This window comes from Sander lucioperca, chromosome 2, assembly GCF_008315115.2.
Source record: "Sander lucioperca isolate FBNREF2018 chromosome 2, SLUC_FBN_1.2, whole genome shotgun sequence".
Classification (NCBI taxonomy): Eukaryota; Metazoa; Chordata; class Actinopteri; order Perciformes; family Percidae; genus Sander; species Sander lucioperca.
In genome coordinates this window covers 8,287,011-8,308,324 of record NC_050174.1, presented here as the reverse complement: position 1 = coordinate 8,308,324, position 21,314 = coordinate 8,287,011, and the positions used below count along the sequence as shown (strand labels likewise).

Sequence of the window (21,314 nt, the reverse complement as noted above, 5' to 3'; positions counted from 1 at the left end):
GCATTTACTACTGCTAGATACTGTAGATATATATTTATAGTCTCCATCTTTATTTAATACTTTCTGTTGTCTGGTTGTGGGTATGCCGTTTCATGGGTAGTCATCTTGTAGGTGTAACTACCTCTGATGACTCTTTAAAATCACATTACAGCCGAGGAATATGAGGCCATTTTGCCGAATTAAGCACACCCAGTGCTGCTAACACCATTTCCTCGTGATGTTTCCCAGATAGTTACACTCCCATGCACTCCAGTACACACTGCTAAACAAATTTAAGAGCGTTGTCATTAACACAAATCACTTGATTTAAACATTAGTGGAACTTTATAAGAACCTCTGGAGCGTCAAATTCAACATAGACTTACACCTTCGCCTCCATCCCTCAAAGAAATGGAAGAAATGTCCCACCACACAAATAATGCTGTAATTTAGGATGATAAAGAATTATCAGTAGTGTCATTGATAGACAGGAAACCCACACTTACTCAGAACTGCTTGATTTCTGAGCCATAGAGGATTTTATTTCTATTAGTTGATTGACACATTAATTAATCAGTGTAACTCTCGGTTTCTATTCAAATACTTAAGATTCACACATTTTGCACTGCCACACAATGCTGAAGACACATTATTGTTCGAACTTCAATATGACTCCATACCAGAAACAGTTGGTCAGTCCCTCTTTAAAATTGAAGGCAACATGCTGGCAACAAAGAAATAAGGTTACCTTGGAGCTTTAATTTGAACGCCAAGGCTGCTGACACCGGAGTTCATTTTGATGGAGCCAAGATAAACAGTTTTTATTGAAACATCAAAAAAGGTTGAAAAGGAAGTAATCTTGACATGTGTGAGCTGAACTAGCATTTAAGAACACTGGCCAGTGTTAACATACTGAGGTGCTTATTTCCTGAAGAAAAGTGGCAAGTGGCTGAATCGAGGATAAAGGGGCTGAGAGGTTGGTCAAGGTCTTCAACCCCATCGTAAACCCATTCTTCTCATACATACAACATGTACAGACACACAGACTCTCGCAAACTGAGGAAACTAAACTGATATCTCATTGCTACACCTATACTATGAAACCAAATTTTAGTTTTTTATCTACACATGCAGTGGATGAACTAAATTAAAGCAGTTTGACGTGCTGTGCCCTGTGCGCTCATCTCCTACCTATTTGATTGCTGCAGCTTCTCTCCAGCTTGGGTCAAAGTATCATTTGGTTCTTCAGAGGTATTTAATATAGGATATTCCTACACCTGTAGGCTCTTATTAGCCTTTATCACATACCCTGCCTCTATTTGCCCCAATGCGAGGGGAGGGGAAAAAAAGAACTGTGAGAATGATAATTCATAAACCCCCAAGGCTGAAAGAGCAGGTGGCTGATGAATCAGTGTGTGAATGTGGTTTCATCATCCTGCAGATCAAAACAGATGAATGTGCCAATCACAGTGAGGATGGTGTGTTTGATCGTAAGGAGTTGTGATGTAGTTAATTTGATTTTGGCGTAGTTGCAGCATGGGTTATTGCAACGTCTGCGTTCATTGTGTGATGCACATTGGTCCAAAAAAGCATGTTTGCCATACACAGTCATTGGTAAAGGAGTGGCTGGTTTTTTTGATCCAGCTAGTTTGATCCATTCGGTACAATAAAAATTTGAAAGTCTGTAACAACCAGGTGAATAAATTCTTGTATGTGGGAAGCAAACAGGAAGTTAGCCGTCTTGTACAGTGGAAGCCGCATGCTCTTAACCGACTCTGCTGGAGAAGGACTTTAGTGTGTGTGTTCTATGGAAACATGAGGAAGCACATGGAGGCTTTTTTGGCGTATGAGCCCAGTGAGCAACTTTCACAGGAATAAATGGAATTAATACATCTATGCATCGATTGCTAGGAGCAGCCATCTTTACAGTTTTCACGTTCAAAGAAATATGTTGATTTAAGAGTTGTTATTTCTGTAAGTAATTTTAGCCACGATTGTTGCCATTTCTCCGTTGCCATTTCTTATTATATATATAAATGCAACTTGGTAGTTAGCTGGCTATGTAGGAAGATTCTTAATCCCGCCTGTTAAACTCTAATTGTTCAACTGTTTCTAAAACTGGCAGAAACAGCCGTCAATGAGAACAACAGCAGACCTATTTGAAGGACTGAGCAAATCATAGCGGCAACTCAGAGGTCTGCAACTAGACAAAGCGATATTTTAATATTATCATATGTATGAGCATGCAGTGTTGTCATTGCACTGCAATGCAGAGCAGTTCATTGCTTTACAAAACTGGTTCCATTACTTTATGTGATTGTTAATAGATCATGTATTCATACATCTATATTGTGATGTGTTTCAGTATGAAAAAATAATAATATTGTGATATTGATTTCAACCATATCTCCCCACCTTTTATTAAAGTTAAACAAACTATCTCTCATACTGCCCAGCCTTCTTTTAACTTCCGACTCCTTCACTCTCCCGTCCTCTCCATCACTTTATACGCCCTCTTCGTTCTCTTTTACCACTTCCCTCTATAGCAGCATGATGGAGTGGGGGTGTCTATGGGGAAGTATGACAGTTGGATCGTTGGCTGTCACATAGACTGATGTCCATCTCTACCCGCTCAGACAATTCTGACAGCTTAACAATGAATGTCTCAATGTCCAAACACCAGGCGCGCCAACGTGTATACATACACACATACACAATCACAGCGCGGTGATGGAGAGCGATAAGATAGGCAAACAGGCAGTCATGCATGAGTAAACACAAACATAAATACTCTGCTACACAGATAGATTAGTCCTCTGAATCTATTCTGGTGGTAAACATGATGCAAGTGCACATTAGACTGTTACATGAAATGAAAGGTAACCCCGCTTGGAACAAAGCATGCCAGGTTTTCCACTTTTTTGGTTCAAGTATTGTTTTGTTTTTTAAGAATGGCCAAGCAATACACCCCAGCTGCCAAAAGACTTCACTCTCTTGCAGTTGAGTTAGAAATTCAGAGAAAAAGCTATTAAAAAAAGGCCCCCACACTACCTTAGTTTGACTGTGTTGTAAAAACCAGCCTATTCATTGTAGCAAAACCTTCAGTACCCAGTTACGAAAACAGCAGTTTACAAAACAATCTCATCCAATTAGTGGCTGATCTAGAGCTTTCTCTTGTATCGCACAATCTTCCTCAGTATTTGGAGTTTGCCCAGTTGTATGGAATTATAGATTGCAGATATTTCAAATTTCCATTTTCTGAACATTTCATGTAAATTAGGCCAACTCCATTCATTTGGCTATTTGAGTCTTGTACTCTCACTACATGATAAACCATGTTATTTGTGAGATTTTAAGAGTTTTATTTTTTTTAAATGAACCAAAGCACTTATTAAAATAATATACAGGTATGTTGAATATAAAATCTTGAGTGCTCTGTAAATATATGGTGTTGTTTTAATCTTGAAGTCTTGTATTCTTTAACAGGACCTGTCCTGGTGGTTTTTTTTTCCCCTCATTCCCAGTGTTTACAGTTGGACAGGGGTTTGGTAGCCTTCCTACCAGCTCAACGTCTTCAATAATAGATGCCTATAAGACGTTACTGCTGTATCTCCAGCTAGGGGGCTGTGAGCCAGTGGTTGAGATGGCTTGTGGAGGGTTATTCATAGATTGCACGCACGCACGCACGCACGCACGCACACACACACACACACACACACACACACACACACACACACACACACACACACACACACACACACACACACACACACACACACACACACACTCCCCATTTCACCCGTGCAATCCTGCTCTCTTCTCCCAGTTGCCCTATTAAACTGAAGAATATTGGGGAAGTGAAATGAAACTAGTAAATCTCGACTGCTTTTATGATTGACGCAATATGATTTGTATTATAATTTGAGCACAGTGCTCCTTCTCTCTCCTGCTGCCTCCCACCAACGCACTCCCTATCCCCTTCTCACTTCTTTCATTACTTAGATTGGCACTTGTGAAATAGGCCATAGGCTCTTCACAACACTCATTTACTGTATGTCCATATGTATGCACACATATGAATACAAAGGCCCTTGCGTGCAAAGATACACACATCCACACAATCTATAAACTTGCTGGGCAGGTCTACAGGCAAGCTAAAGGCGAAAGAAGGTGGACAGCTCTTAACCGTTTAGAGAGTCTCAGCTTGAGGACCAGGGGAGAAAGCATAAGTGAAATGTGGAGATGAGATGAACAGTTATAGAGGAAAACTGAGATGTGACAATCCAATCAGACCCCTCCCCGGACCGAATGGGCTGAGCTCATAAATTAATGTATGAGAATGCCTGAAGAGATAACCAATGGGCATAAGGACCTCAGAAAGAGGGAGAGAATCATTATATCGACTAAGCAATGGACTAACTGACAGACAGATGAAGTGACTGTCTGAATGGACCCTTTGAAATGCAGGCAGTTTGAAGTTGGAAGTCTCAGAGTTTTTGACCATCAGAGTCTGAACAGACAAAAGGCGGGAGAGGGCAGCTTATTCGACTACAAGCCCTTTAGCCTTCTGTGGCTTCATCAAAAGAAATGATAACCACATCTTCCGACCCCCTCTCTGCTTGGCTGATGCACCCTTGGGCACCTCTCTCCCTCTGTTTGTGAGTGCATCTGTTGAAAATGAAGGCCAAGTCGTAAGTGCTGGCCTCCGCCTTTCTACTTCACACTCAGATCAGGTGCATAAACAACTGCAATATCCCCTCTCTGAAATTACTTTCTTCCTTTGACACTTTGCCAATGAGAACTCCAAACTGGTCTTATCTGTAGAACAGCAGATTGTAGGCTTCCCCCTCAATAGCCTTCTGAACCTTACTTTGAAGATAGCATTAATGTACAGCCAGTTTACACAGACAGTGCTGGGTGACTCTATATGCTATGAGACTTGGGACTTGCTGAAAGAGTCCGTCCTCGTCACGGTCATCACAAGTTAGAATCCAGCTCTCTCGGCCATCCTTGTCCTGCCGTCTTTTTAGTCTCTAACCACTCTACTTTCCCAGTACAGCAAAAAATAATCTTAAAAAAGTAAAATCCAATCTCTCAGGTCCCTCTCTGCAGCGGGAACCGACTCTGGCCGAGCTTCTGACACAGCCATAGAAGGGCCTGCAGCCACACATCTGTCTACAAAGCCAAATGACTCACAGAAGACTGGGCCCAGTTACCTGCTGGGGCCCCATGTCTGTCCCAGTCGCTGACCACAGGCAGACACATGTACATACTTTTACACAAGGACACAGGCAGAGTGACAAATACACACCTGCTACCCTGAACACTGACACACACTCTTGCTGCTTTTCCAGTCTCCTGTGGATGGCATGTGTTCTTTCAACATCCTTTCCTGCCAATATCAGCTCTTTTTAACAGAGTAGGAGCAAATCGTTCAGTCTATGTTCTGTGGTGAGAGGCCAAGGCAAACAGGGCCTGTGGAGGCAATGGAATAAGAGCTGCTGGCACCATGAGCGGAGAAGTAAAGGAGAGGAGAGAAGAGGAGAGGGGAGCAAAAAATGGGAGAGGAGAAGAAGATGAGAGGAGAGGAGATATAAGAAAAAAGAGGAGAGGAAGAAGACGACAGGAGATATAAGAGGATTCTAAGGGAGAGGAGAGGAGAGAGAAGAAAAGGGAGAGGAGAAAGGGGAGAGGAGAGGGTGTGGCACAGGAAGCACATTAACTCTATTTGTATGGTAATGCTATTACCTCCCATCTGATCAGCATGGTCCCCTCCACACTCACTGGCTACCTCCTAGTTTCATTAGCAACATGAATTATGGATCTGCCCTCGCATCAAAATGCTAAGTATTATGCCATTTGTGATGCAGTTTTCAACATTCTTCTCCCTCTTTTTTTTTCCTGTCTCCTATCTTCTTCCACTCCACTATCCCGGTCTTTTCCAGAGCTGCCAAAGACTACGATTACTGCAGAACTATTAGGGGCTGTGCTGAACAAATTTCCATACCATCATATGCCCCTTGAGATACTGATAGTGAAGAATTTGCTGATTTTGTATGAACACATAAACACAGAAACACACACACACACACACACACACACACACACACACACACACACACACAAAACAAAGATTTTTAGCTGCAAGATATGACAGCACCAAAAACTGTCAGGATGAAGCTGGAAAAAGGGATGAATGAACAAAATAAGGAAATTCTATAGGAAATATTAGATATGAAAAATATCTAATATATGAAAAAAGAGTGAGGAAATGTGTTGAGACAAGAAAAGAGATATGGACTATAAGAAAAAAGAGCCATGAGGAAGGAGGGAAGAAAGATTGAGCTTGCCTGTCTCGTGCTACTAGAAGTGAAGCCACATCAATAAGCCCGGTGCGGAGCGGATTTTTTTGAGGATACATCAGTGGAGAGACTGAAACTGGACACGTGTAATAACAGCTCACTAAAAACATTACAGCCCCTCATAAAGAGCCCAAACTCGCTTTAATAGCTGCTGAGATGTTTCCTTTGGCCTAACTCGGGGGGAAAGGGGACACATCAGAACAGACAGGAAGAAAGCGGGCTTGTGTATGCACTAATACAGGTCAACAGATCTGTCTTCAGCTAGATGATCCGTATGACTTTTGAGTAAAACCCCAAACCGAGTTCATCTGTCCATCCAGCCGTTCTTTCGTTAACGGAGTCACAAATAGCCCAGCTGCGGTTGGGTGAATGACATCAACCTCTCATTGGCTGTTTTACGAGTTCCTCTGACCAGCGTGAGAAACCATGGTACTCTAACCTCATGCCCAAAGACCCGGCTAAAAGTGCACATGCACAAAGATACACACATTTCAACAGGGAAGAGATACAGTACACTGAATGTAAATGTGCACACACACACACACACACACACACACACACACACAAACTATGGAACAGCACTGGCCCAGACCGCACGTACTTTCCCATGTTGAAGGTGGAGTAACTGAATTTCACAAGCTGAGCTTCTCCTCTTTGCCGCATTTCTGGGTTAAACACGAGATCTTTTTTGGAAACACACACCAAAGCAGCCTTTTAACTGATGATTCAGATTGTTATGGTTGGAATGTGAACTAAAAGCAAACACACATCACAGAGAACTTTAGCTCTCGCCCCATGTGTCTTATTTCCCCCCTCACAAACTCATAAAACATCACCAGATTACAAAAGCAGGAGAAGGTCAATCAAAAGGCAAAAAATATACAGACACAGGAGCAAACTGTATGAGAGAGACAGACAAAAGGTGTGCAGACTGACTGTGAAGCAAGTCTAAAAAAGATGCGTCCACGTGAGTTGAACATGTCTCAACTTTGGCAAAACAATTTCTGCTCATGCTGTTGTCTGACTCATGAACACAGAGACAACAGAAAACAGGAGAGAATCTAGAGGATAGTAACAGAAAGTTGTAGGGTTTCTGGTAAGTTTTGCAATCTAAACTAAACTGTAGCGCACACAGATTGATCCATGACACACAAGTTCACTATTCCAAGTAACATCTGTCTGTCATCTCTGTTGGTTTGTTTGTGGTTAATACACAGACTTTGAAATCACTCCATATGTCAAATTCGTGCAAATAAAGCAAGGCATAAAAGTGCTTTCAGCTTTAAGAAGAAGAAGAAGACATGCTTTTATTTATCCCGCGAGGGGAAATTCACAATTTTCACTCTGTCAGTACAGTTGCACATACATTAAACACAGGCCTGAATTACACACATGCTCAGGATATATGCTCAGCTATACACATACTAATAGAGAGATGTCAGAGTGAGGGGGCTGCTCCTTGGAGGAGCACCCCGAGCAGTTAGGGATTCAGTGCCTTGCTCAAGGGCACCTTGGTAGTGCCCAGGAGGTGAACTGTGTGAAAGGAGGTGACAGCTACTAAATGCTCCGTATTTTGGTCTGTACTTGAACCGGCGACCCTCCGGTTCCAAACCCAACTCCCTACGGACTGAGCTACTACCACCCAGCTTTGTCTGAATGCAACTTAAAGTGCTCAAATTTTGCTCATTTTATGGTTCCTAATTGTATTTAGAGGTTGTACCAGAATAGGTTTACATGGTTTAATTTAAAAAAAAAACACCATATTTTTGTTGTACTGCACATTGCTGCAGCTCCTCTTTTCACCCTGTGTGTTGAGCTCTCTGTTTTAGCTACAGAGTGAGGGATCACACTTCTGTTCAACCTTTGTTGGGAGTCGCACATGTGCAGTAGCTAGGTAAGGACTACTAGCCATTAAGAAGCAGAGTATGAGGGCGTGCCACGCTAGCAGCTAGACGAGCATTATAACGTGTTACAAAGTGATGCATGTTCTTCACGGAAGTAAATGCTGGACTACAATAGAGCTGTTTGGAGCAGTTTGTGAACAGTGTATTCTGTTGGAGATGGTAAGTGCCTTTGGGGCTTTTTCACTTTGTAAACCTATAACATGCACAAAAAAGATATATAACACTATAAAGGAAAGGGGGAAAAGACAAAAAAGAAAGAAAGGAAAGAAAGACAGTGAGGGACACAGATGAAAACGGAAGGCTAAAGACCAGGATGGTCCTGCACTTAATGTGCAGCAGAGTGACATAATTATCTAATCATGTTTCATCATTTCATTAAGGCCCACTTTACTTTTAATAACTTTAACTTTCAACTTTAAAACTTTAAAATAGTAATAGAAAAACTGGATGTTGCCATTAAAACTCAGAACCTAGCCTCTGTCATCTGACTATGTATCATACATTGTTTCACCATTTCCCTCACTGACGTTATATCTGTGTAAACCAACTTGGAACCAATCCAACTTTCCTCTGGTGCCCCATTTTTTCTATCTACTCTCATGTCATAGAAATTACTGTAGCAATTGTTATAATTTGTAGATACTCTTGTAGGGATGTCCAGATCCGATCACGTGATCGTAAATCGGGCCCGATCACGTGGTTTCAGACTCGATCGGAATCGGACGTTACCTCCCGATCAGGACTCGGATATATATGTATATATATTCTCATTATTTTTTTAACACATCTATAGTTATGCGGTGGCACAGAGTTAGACCCTTTTGACTCCACACAGAAACAGCAACGGGTGCGGCATGACATCACTTTGTTGCAGAGACGCTATTGGTTAAATGCCGGCAAAGTAGAACACAGAAGCAGCTTGAAGCGGAAAGCGCGAGTATGTCTGCGGTCTGGAGGTATTATAAAGTTGATGACAACAACATTGCCATAGCAAACTGTGAGATATGTAACAGAAGTGCTCTGTTTGTTAACAGAGTTGTTGAATGTTAAAATAAGGTGAATTAAATAAAAAATAAGGAACATCCTGGATCTGTTTTTTCGCTCTTCTTTATTCTTTTTTTATATATTATAGAAGTATCGGATCGGGACTCGGTATCGGTAGATACTCAAAATCAAATGACTCGGACTCGAGGGCAAAAAAACCTGATCGGGACATCCCTATACTCTTCTTCTTGTGTTTCATTAACGCTTCAGAACATTGTTGAACTGAACCCTGCTTTGTGTTACTTTGTTCTCTGGGTTATAATGTGTAACAGAGGAAGTTGACAAAGCTGCTCTGAGAATTACCTGCTGAAGTCCAAACAATTATACACACACACACACACACACACACACACACACAGCCTGTAATCGACACCACTAATCTGACCCTACAGCTACAACCAGGGGCGTCGGACTGGGGGGAAAAAGGGGACTGAGTACCCAGGGCCCTCATGTGAGGAGGGCCCAAAAAGATGCTAGAATGAATAGCTGTGGATGCGGGGAGGGGCCCATAGAAAATGCCTTTCTACAGGGCCCAGAATATTGTGCTACGCCCCTGGCTACAACAGCCAACACCAACACTGAGGCAGAGTGGTAGAGAAAAGAGGGCAAACAGATAGAACAAGATTTGAAAAGTTCAGACGGACAATCCTCTATCTTACCTTCAAAAATCCACTCTGCAAACTGCATCACACTACACAACCCTCATCTTTTTAGATTCCATTCGAACCATCAGCACTTAGCCCTTAGATCAAACCAACTCCTGATGCCATTTTAGCCATCATTTTTACAAGGGTCACTTTGTGTGAAGGAGAAGGAAGGAGGGAGTCGAGACAACACAATGAATTGAGGTAGCCCGAGGTGAGCCTGCTAGGCTGTGTATGATGATTACACACTACGTCCTGCGCCTCACAAACATAAACAATCAAAACAAATCATGTTTCTTGCATCTTCAAATTACACAAAACAGTTTGGTTAGCTAAAAGGTACTTAGCTAACACGCCTTTATGTTTATATGATGACTCTCTGCACATACAAATATAAAAGGGGAAAACAAACGGGATTTCATGTGTGTTGCATTGCTTTTTGGGTGATATTTGGGTTTCACTTTGCTTCCTCTGAGGGTACACTGTAGTGAACTTGACCTGCATAATTTATAGGCAGTGCCAACACTTTATGACATGGAATACCATCCAGTTTTGATGGGAATTCCCTGAGGACTGACAGGACTGAAACTGCCTGAATGGAATCCTGCCACAAAGGAGGAGGAAGAGAGTGCATAAGAGAAATCATGAGTGAGAGAAGAACAGGAAGAGACCTTATGCCGAGCCTCTGCATCATCATCCCTCCTCTTCTTTACTCCCAGGGGAGCTGGCTAAAAGACAGACAGGGCTCATCTTTTGATAATCCCATATTTTTTGTGTTTGAAGTTCCTCTCTATGCTCACTGAACAAATCCCCTGTCCCTGCCCCCCTAATCGCATTACCTCCTAAGGTATAGTGCACTATGGGTAACTGGACCTCACCAGTGCCAGCACACTACTCCACCATGACCCAGTACTGGCTGCCAGCAAAACATACATGCACATTGTCCCACGCTAACCTTCCCTCTAAGATACATACAAACAAATACTGGTCCGCACACTCAAAAAAAACAGAGAAAAAGACGCCAACTTGCCTCTTGCCAGAGCAAATGACTAATACTGTGATGGCACAGGGCAGCACAGTTGGTTCAGGCTACACACTGGCTACAGGAGCAGCATCACACGTGACTAAAGCAGTGTATGACCTTACTACTTTTGAGTGAGCCAACAAAGTACAGATCTGGGAACAGAAACATTGATTTGTCCTTCTGTCTGCACACCACAGACATGAAAAAGCAAGATGAGAGGATGAAAGAATAGAAAGAAAAGATAAGAGGTGGAGGGAGAAGAAGAGAGGAAGACATATTAAGCCAAAGCTGGGAGAGAAGTGTGGGTGGCGGCCAAGAGCTACTAAAACTGTTCTTCATGTGGAGCTAATAAACATAAGTAAGGTATTAAATATGAACCCTATCAGATCAGAGAGAAAGGAGCCTGTAAAGGCAAGGAAGACATTAAAGAGGAAGAAAAGGTAAAGAGAAAGTAGGCTGAGTTCCTCTTTCCATAACACCAAAATGTTTCTCAAATATATTTTGGAGCAAAACGTCCCTGTTTGCTATGCATGATGGGAGACAAATGAGATAGCATAGTTTTGAGGAGAATATCCTAAATAAATGGGAGGTATAATGAGCATAGAAAGTTTTCTTACCTGGATTTGATGAAGCAACGTCAGCAGAAACATGAAAAAGACAGAGAGAGAGAAATTGATTGGTTAAATGCTCATACAAACAGGATAATATAAATATTCATTGGTGCACATGCTGGGTGGATGCGTGTTTCCAGCATCCCTGCCTGACTGTCTGTCCATTGTTTGTTCCATGTTGCCTTGTGTAAACATGACCATGAAAACCTCCCTGATTTGAAGTCTATATCAAAGTTGGTGACTCACAACGCCACACAGGGAGAACTATTTTCAGAATATTTATTGTGTAGAACAGTGTAGTAATGCTTGTTTCTGACAAGGAAGTAAATTCTTTCCAGTAGTCACTGCTTCATGTGTTGGTGCATTTTGTGTGCTGTCCATCAAATTGCAAAAGAACATTTAGTATGAAGCTTGATACTGATAACAGAGAAGGCTAACTGAATAATCCAAAAATGTGCATAATAATGAGACTTTTCCAATCAAATAGTGTTCCAGGTAAATTGTGCAGTAGTATGTCAAAATACATCTATGCCATTATAGAAGCTGCTACTTTCTAAAACTCAGTTTGAATTTTTTTACTTTCCAGAATTCTTATGTTTGCTGATTGATTAATCCAAGGAGGGACATTGGGTCACTGTAACAGCAAAGAATTAAGGTTGGGGGAAATAATAGGAATAATTAATAATTAGGACTTGGACAATAAATAATAATTCAATAAAACTGTGTGCCTGTGGTATAACCATTAAATCAACCAAAAGAAGTGAGCCAACTTTGCGCAATGTTATTTTTCTTTCCAAAGTAATTTGAATGTGTCATCACGAGTTCTGTCTTCACAAGAACATATTAATGAGAAACTTGTACAGGTACAGTGAGCTGAAAGGTTGAGAGATAAACAACTAATTAGAAGAGGTTTGGAGTGTCACCCTAATTGATGTTTGGTAAAGACGAAGCCACCACCTCTCTACGTTTTCAAAACATTTTAAAAACCAAAACATGTTGACGGCCAATGTGACTTATGAGACCGGATTAAATCAAAAACTTCTCACAAGCACAGAAAGAGGTTGATGAACACCAGGGAGAAGGTGCAAGATGTCCAAACTATAAACAACAATCACAATGGTGACAGCTACTGTAGGAGGGTACGAGGCGTAGAAAATACGGATGCACCCAAATAACACACTTGTATAGCCGGACGGAGGAGAGCACATGCTCACTGACACTGACACACACACACACCTCTCTGTTGGCTTTCAAAACAAAGGAATTAATCATCATTACACACATGCACACAAACACAGAACACAGGTGGACCAGGGGTTGGTGTGCCTGGCCTGCGGGACTCGTCAAAGAGACACACTGACAACCTCAGTGCAGCTTTTACTGCTGCTGTCATAGCAACCAAGGTCAAGTGGTCTAAAGCTGCTTGTGCGCATGTGCGCGCGCATGCGTGTGTGCATGTGTGCATGTGTGTGTGTGTGTGTGTGTGTGTGCGTGTGCGTGTGTGTGCGTGTGCGTGTGTGTGTGTGTGTGTGTGTGTGTGTGTGTGTGTGTGTGCGTGCGTGCGTGTGCGCGCATGAGAAGGAATTGTAACACGCTCCCAGAAGAACGGGAAGGAAATAATGAGGTATTGCTGTCAGGACGGAGTAGGAGGACAACACAAATCCCTAAGCGGTGCAGCGCGATACTACCTTTCCACACCTGCAAGCAGCCACACACCAAAAATATTTCACCAGACAGGACTGTGTAGAGCAACGATTAAGGCTCCGAAAAATGTTCAACAGACTGAAGTCTTTAACTCGAAGGTAAGTAGCTAAACACAAGCTGATGCTATTCCCATAGATTTCCAAAGCAAAAACATTTCACACCTGTGGAGCAAAGGAAGAAATAATGAATGTAAAACAGGGTATTCCCGAGCCATGATGGTACGCCACCTAGGTCCTGATGCATCTTTAGTAGTGGATGAAGGCCTCACAACCATACCCACACTCATTAAATATATATCATATGCTGTGTGAGATAGCATCACAGCACTTTTCCCCCAGAGATTAAGGTTTTATTTCATTTTATTTCAGAACTGTAATAATTTTTATGTTAGCGGGGATGTTTTTTGTTTCAGGCGAGCTGGCCAGGCTACCTCTGCTATAAAACACTGTGGGAAACTATATAGAGTAGTAATACAGTTTACCCATGTTGTGCATTAATACAGCGTGGTGATGCACGGTTGCATAGAACTCAAACTGGCCTCCAGTGCACCTTCATTCTATCACACATTTTAATCTCTTTCTGTCTGAAACCAGTTGACCTTAGTTGATCTTAAGTTGTACTACAAGGTAGAAAAAGCACAAACCTTGTATTCATATTGAACACCATGCACACCTTTCACTTAAGAATACCCCTTGACAAAGAGAAACTGATTCAGTTACCCTTCATGCACAGACTAAACACAATGTCAATGATGACTTTGTGCAGAGGATTTGAAGAGGGAGCTTTTGAAGTGCAACTCAGTGGTTTGAAGTTCAAAACTCTCTTCCATCTAGTCCAATGTATTCTTGTTTCGGTCACTGAGGCATCAGTATCCTGACTCCAAGCACAGTGCCTGTCAGCACTGTTGTAATCTTCAGTTGAGTGGTGTCACTCCTAACACAATCTGTCACAATCCAAAAACAAGAGCCAAAGGCTGTCATTACAAACACAGCTTGTCTAAAATGTATGCAGGCTGGGATTTTGGGTCCGAATACATGCTGTTTGAATAAATAATAATGACTTCAAAAACACTTTGAAAATCTCACGAAACAGGCATACAAGTCACATAAGCCGCTTTCCGACTGGAGGGATTTTTGCAGTTCCTAGAACATAAAATTCCTAGAACCCTTTTTTTCTCGTGTTCTGACTGGACCAATTTGGGGATTTTTAAGTCCCTCTGGCCGCAGTTCCTGTAACTCTTTCAGCTCCTACTTCAGGGAAGGGTCTTTTCCTTTTTCCCTTTTCAGTATATGAACCTAGGTCAACGAGGGTTGGGTTTCCGGTACAGACAGACCAACAACGGGACAATTTTAACAATTTTCGCCATCTTATTCATCACTAATTTCACTTCTGACAACATTTTAGGCGAGAAATGAACTGTTTAGATTTCGAATATAGGCAGTCTTGCTCAAATTGATGCCGAATTGACAATTTGCTTCAAAGTTCAAGAGTTGAGAAGCTCCATGTAGTGAAGCGACAGCCAGCAGGCACCTGTCGGGGCAGCTAGCTCATCGCTCGGCCAGTTATGCTCAGAGACCCCGAGGTAAGCTGGAGGTCTCTCAGACCGGTCTCGTAAATAAGAGCCTTTTATTTCGCCGTTGACGGTTCGTTTGTTTAAATATCACAACACATCATAAGATTAACGGGAACCTGTGGTTAACTGTCTTTTCGGAGTTAAACTCCACAAGCGTGTCCTGCAGCTGGCCGGCCATCACACACACACACACACACACACACACACACGTCCACAGCGCAGCAGGCAGAGGTGGGGGAGAGAGATACCTGTTTCTCTTTGGGTCATGCTGACAAACAAGACGTTTTTTCAGCTTCTTTCTAGGGTAATTGGTTTTTCTTTGGCAATTTTTTAAACAAAAACATGCTTTTTCAAACCTACCACCGGTATTTGGGGTTAGGAGGGTTAATGGGTTATCTGAGTTGGCAGGCATCTCAACAAAACTATCAACCAAATATTCTACACATAATGATGTAACAATATGACATAATGAAATAAAACTTGCAAATTTTGAAAACAAGTCAGGTCGTCCTTCTTAAGCTGGATTTATGCTTCTGCGGAGGCTCTACGCAGATCTTTCGCCATAGCCTACGTAAGTGGACTGAAGTTTATATACTTGTGCGTTGGTGCCTGCATCGATCTCTTTCAGAGAATAGCAGGTGAAACACAGTGTCTCCCCTGTGCTTTCTGACCACGGTCGGAAAGCTGTAGCAAGAAACGTTAACCCTCTCCTTGATTTCATGTTGTTTACGGAAAAGGAGAACCAGGAAATGAGCAGGGGGGATTTGCTACCAAGCCACGACCAAGCGCACCAAACACAATTCTTGAGGTCTGCGTCGCCGCGACGTGTAGTTACAATTTTTGAGAGGTGGTCCGGCGTAGCTTTTAGGCCTTTAGACGGGACCTTTTTCCAATACCAAAGGACATGTGGGACAGGAGTCATAACAACATAACTATACATGAAAAGTTGGCCAGATACTAGGGCTGCACGATATGAGGAAAATGTCAAATTGCGATTATTTTGACTGATGTTGCGATTGCGATATGATTCACGATATTGGAGGGAATGATCAATTTTTTGGATCGTCATTCTCATTTTCATTGAAACACAAATAAAAATGTACTATAGTCATGTAGTGTGATTTTTGCAGGAATCTGTACCAAACAAAGATGTTTTCCTTTAGTCTGTAGGATGGGATTTATTGACCCTTTGCAAACACGTCACACGACCACGTGACGGCGCCATGACGGACGGCGGAAGCACAGGCTAAACAGTAGTGGACGAGCGGAAAGTTTCATAGTTTCAATCAGTTTGAAATACATAACACTAAATAAACTATTTTTATGGCTTTATATGGCTTCTTCTATTGAGCAACAAGTTGTCGTGCCGTTATCGGTTGAGGTAGGGCATCTGGTAGGTGCTCACAAAGAGCAGTATTTTGAAAAGTTGGAGATAGCATGATTGGATACCGACCCTTAATTCATTCTCCCTCCGTTTTCACGGACCTCATTAAATCACAGAGTCTGCCCGACTTCAGTCCACACATTCTGTACCACTATGTGGTAAACGGTGTATCCCCATATACTGGTGCTGATCTCAAAGCTTTTAAAAGTCTGGATGCTAACCAGTTATTTGTAGCTGGCTGGCTTACAGGTACGCGATGCTACGCTAACGGCGGGGGGAGGTACCTCATAATGGTAAAGATAAGACATCAATCTAGGGTTTATTTTGTATTAACATCTATTCTTTACTTAAGTAAAGATTTATATAACACGTAGCCCATGTTTTTAGAGGACATGGTCGGTCGTGGCTACCCACATACCGTTGTTCACTGGGTGTGCCAATGCAACTTCCTAGCTAATGGATGACTGAACGCATCCCTGCTCTGGGAAGTGCAGTCATTAATTATCTTTCACACGTTAATCCATGCAGTAAATCACGGAGTGTCTATGATCAGTAGTAACCACACATAATTGTAACATCTAGCCATCTTCTTATCTGTGATTATATTCGCTGTGTAGCCTATGTTAAGATTTGACCGGTGGATATTACGACGCGATGGGCAACAGCTAGCGAGCAGTCCAAAGCTAGCTGCAGCTAGCTCATCAGCTAGCCGGGGTAGGAGTTCCGCAGAACCGCAATTAACTCGTTTTTTTTTGGCCTTTTTGAAGCTATTTTCCGTGCCATGTCATCTTTAATTTAACCGATATTTTTTGTATGTGTGTTAAGTTAAATGATCAAGGAAACGGCTTTCTTTTTTGGATATGTAGCTAGGTCAGTGAATAACCGATGTTAGCTAGTTATGTGGGTCATCATCGGGTTGGACCTGTTAGCAGGGCAGTGGTTAGCACGGCAGCTAGCTAGCTGGTTGAGGATCATTTTATTTATCACTCATTTAAAACAGAAAGACAAAACATGCACATGATTGTGTTGGTGAGGATTACTCTGCATGCTTGTGTTGGTGAGGATAACTCTGCAGATTGTGAATGTGAGAACACAAACACGAACGAAAACGTACGAGTTTAGCTTGCCGTCCATCTACAGCATAGCTCTTCCACCGTCTGTCATGGCGTTCATAATTCGCGCGAGTGGAGCGTGACGTCACGTGCAAAGGGTCAATAGGCCCAGGATGCGATTTGGATATTGCACTAGTCCATATTGCAATTTTGATAAAATTGTGATTAATTGTGCAGCCCTACCAGATACATGTTTTGTGTTGGTGTCTGGCAAACTGACTGACTGTTTCAATATTTCCCGACAGTAAATTGCAGTGCTTAAAATCCTACACCAGTATAAAGAAAGGGCCTGAATATAAAGCTCAAAGAACGTTTGCAAAAAATGTGCTTTCCTTGGGACACTGATCATTTCTTAATACACGTGTTGATACCTAACAAAGCTGAGCATCTCCTACTGACACCTCTCTCTGATCTTCTCCCATCTTTTTTCATACCTGTTAATGTTAATTCCCTCAATCCTCCCTCTCAATCTCTCCTTCTTTTCCTCTCCATCTTCCTCTTTCTGTTTCTGCATTACTCATCCAATGTCCCCGTCTCTCTTTCTCTAGTGTTTTAATTGCAGGAACTGGAGACAAATCTGACCTTTTCAGTGTAATCATCCCTTTGGCTCCATTAGATCTACACCCCGGGGCCAATCACCTGCATGCACACGCACAGACACAGACACAGACACACACACACGCACTCAAGCACACCTTAATAAAACACCCCACACACCACCAGAGGTTAATCACAGAGTGAAAGTAGCTACATCCAGGGACGTGACATTCCCTGTAAACACTCCCACCATCTCCTCAGTCCCCTGCAAAGGCCTTTAGTGCTACTAAAGCAGACAAGGAAAAACTGGAGAAATATCCCATCAGTGGTCATACTGTATATACTTTTTTTTTTACCACTTCACAGCGGTTTGGCATTGCACATGGGTCATAAAGAAAATTCAACACATGAAGAGGAATGCTTGTTATGAATTGCAGTGACAGGGTGTTTTGTGACTGACGGTGCACATGTTCAGATGATAAAATCAGTTACATCTGCACTCTTATTGTTTGTGTTGGCAGGTGTGTATGTACTTAAAGCTACACTGTGAAGCAAGGGTAGGAAATGCTGATGCACTGCCATCCTCCAACAAAACCTTGAAGGGCTTTCTTAGAGCCACAATGAAGGCTTGGAAATGAAATATCGGCTGAAGACAAGAAGACAAATGATGTGCGGTCTTGATTTCTAACTCTGTCAAAAGTTCTTTCATTGGGGAAGAAAAGATGCTAGGTCTGTAGAGAGAGGAAGAACAGAGCGATGGAAAGAGTTAAAAGGAGAAAACAACAACCTTTGTCTCCTGACATGCCTGAGGACGACTGGTGTCTTGGACAATATTAGCCTTCCACTCACATTACCTCACACTAACAGTGATTAGATTTACAGCAGACGCACACGCCACTGACAAACCCGTGCACATGCTCACCGGAAAGAAACAGGCATTGACATTCCTACATCAACACACACCGTCTACACCGTCAAGGAAACTCACAGAGACCGACCGACACACATCCCATCAATTAGGAAGAAGCCATCAGTGATCAGTAAAAGCTGACTTCCAGCTATTAGTTGAGACAGCGTGTTACGGATTGTGGCTGCCCCTCTGCCTTAACTCAACCTTTCTTTTTTTCATTCTGTCTTTTTTAAGAGGGGGCCGAATAATTAATTACTGGTATCATTCCAATAAAGCCATTAGCGTTCACTACATTTGATCATTCTCTTACTCTGCCCTTCTCTCTCTCCCTGTTTCTTTCCCTTCGCTTCCCTCTGTCCCTCTCCTTTTCTGTGATAGATGAATGTGTTTGAAAGCCTGTAATGCAGGGTAGCTTTTAGGCAAAAAAAGGAGCAGTAAAGCACTACAAATTGAAAATAAAAACAGGCCTAACAACAGCACGTCACTCGCTGGAGTCCTTCTGCACACTCGATCTCTGGATGCTGCCATAATGAATCCCTATTTTTATAATTTCCTGTCTCTGAAGCAATGTTGGGCCATAACATTAGCAGACATATTTAAAAAAAAAAAACATGCTGAAATAAAAATTAATGAATAGGTGCATCCCAGTTTCATACCATAACACAATACATATGATATAAGAAGAAGAAGAAGAAGAAGAAGAAGAAGAAGAGATTGTCTAATCATAAACAAAATATCCAATGAGCACAGATTTAATGATTTGACTATGACTAGAAAAAAGGTACTTGTGAAAAGTGTCAGCAAAGCTACTGCATCTTTATCAGCCATTTTTAAGCAACATAATTATTAAAAGAAAATACAGTTATGGGTTGTCCTGGTAGCCCAGTGGTTAAGATGCATACCACATAACCACAACATCCCTGATTCAATGCTGGCCAAGAGCCCTTATTGCATGCCGACCCCTTTCTTTCTCTCCTATGTCGGAATCTTAACTGTCGCTATCCAATACAAGGCAAAGTGCCAAAAAACCTAATCATTTAAAATGAAAACACAGTTCTTGTTTTCCCTGAAACATTAATCTAAGTAGATATTTGTTCAGCTATTTTACCAGCAGAAGATGGACACTGATCTGTTTTGCTCCAATAAAGCCAATATAAACTGTTTAATTTTTGTTTTGTTTAAATTTTCCCAAAGTCACAAGATAAAAGAGTCAGCTGCATACAACAAAAACACAGTTCCTCTTTCTGTTGGTTTCCCATAGTTGAACGTATTGATTTTGTTGACTCAAAGTATTAATATCACGGGCAGCTATACAATCTGTTCAGGGCAGAAGCCTGATCAATTAAGTCCTCATTTATTATTCACATCCTGTTAATTTCACTCAGCTATGGAGGGCAAGCTTGTTATGAAGTTACATTATGAAACGTGGGGGGGGGGGAAGAGAGGAACAAAGCTACATCTATATGCTGATTCCTGATTTTCTCCCTGTTCTCACATTCCCTGAGGACGTTGTGTGATAGCGCATGCTCCATAATGGTCCAGTGCGGTGCAGCTTTTAGGGGGTAAATTGATGTCACTGACATCGTTGTAAGTTTGCATAAAACCGTGGGAGGAAGAGCAGAAGGAAAAGTTTTGCTGGCAGGTTTGAGAGTAAATTGACAGCAGCCCGCTCTATCTAGCGCTTTTCAGATCCTCAAACCCATGCTAACCTTTCTGCAATCACAGTCCAGCATGCTGGATAGAGCTTTGAAGCAGCCCACACTACCAGCTCCAGGCTGTAAACACACCACGCCATGTGCTCAAACTCTGGAAAGTAGTAGAACTTTTTGAAACACGAGAGGATGAAAAAAAAAACATATTAATTTCTGAGATAAATGGATATATAAAATTTAAATGAATTCAAACTATGAGAATTAGATGTATTATTTTCCTGTTACTGATGATTAGTTAAACACATACAATTATGAAAATTAACAGCAAATCTGCATGAACAAAATGAGTTTGGATTAGAGCTTTGCCTGTTCTTCATATATGTTGCAGGATGAAAAGCAATAGAGGAAAAGTGCTACCCAGCCAACAAAATTAATGAAGCACCTTGACTCGTTGGAGAAATGCATGTTTCCTAAGTTTAGGGTCAGCCAAAATGCTTACAGCACACTGGGGTGCAACATCCAACTGTGATGCAACATCTGTCAAATTTCAGGTTCTGGTGCAGATGGGTTGTTGACTATAGTCATGGGAACCCGTTTTGCTGCTTAGCAACCATGCATCTTTTAAAAAGCACAATGACTTCATATAAAGAAACAAATTCACAATTCATGGGAAACTGTGGATCATGTGAAAGGAGTTTAGTTCACGCTAAATATCTTAGACCACAGTCCTGTTCTGAAGCTGACTTAATGTTGGATTAAGTGATTTTAATTGTGGCTTAACTGAACAAGTTTTGTGCACATGTTTTCTAAAGGACACAGATCACCACCCAACATTTCACCAGTGACCACACTAGACAGTGAGACAGCAATGACA

General features: G+C 41.9%; 1 protein-coding gene and 1 long non-coding RNA gene across 5 annotated transcripts in view; both read right to left on the bottom strand.

The window, feature by feature from the left end:
- Positions 1-21,314, bottom strand: part of fbxl17 (F-box and leucine-rich repeat protein 17) — a 240,534-nt gene that overhangs the window by 106,775 nt on the left and 112,445 nt on the right. The window lies entirely within an intron of this gene.
- Positions 724-14,513, bottom strand: LOC116054130. The gene is made up of 3 exons (XR_004106004.2): positions 14,378-14,513; positions 12,523-12,527; positions 724-734 (listed from the first exon to the last, which is right to left on the bottom strand). It is a non-coding gene; the product is annotated as an uncharacterized LOC116054130 (long non-coding RNA).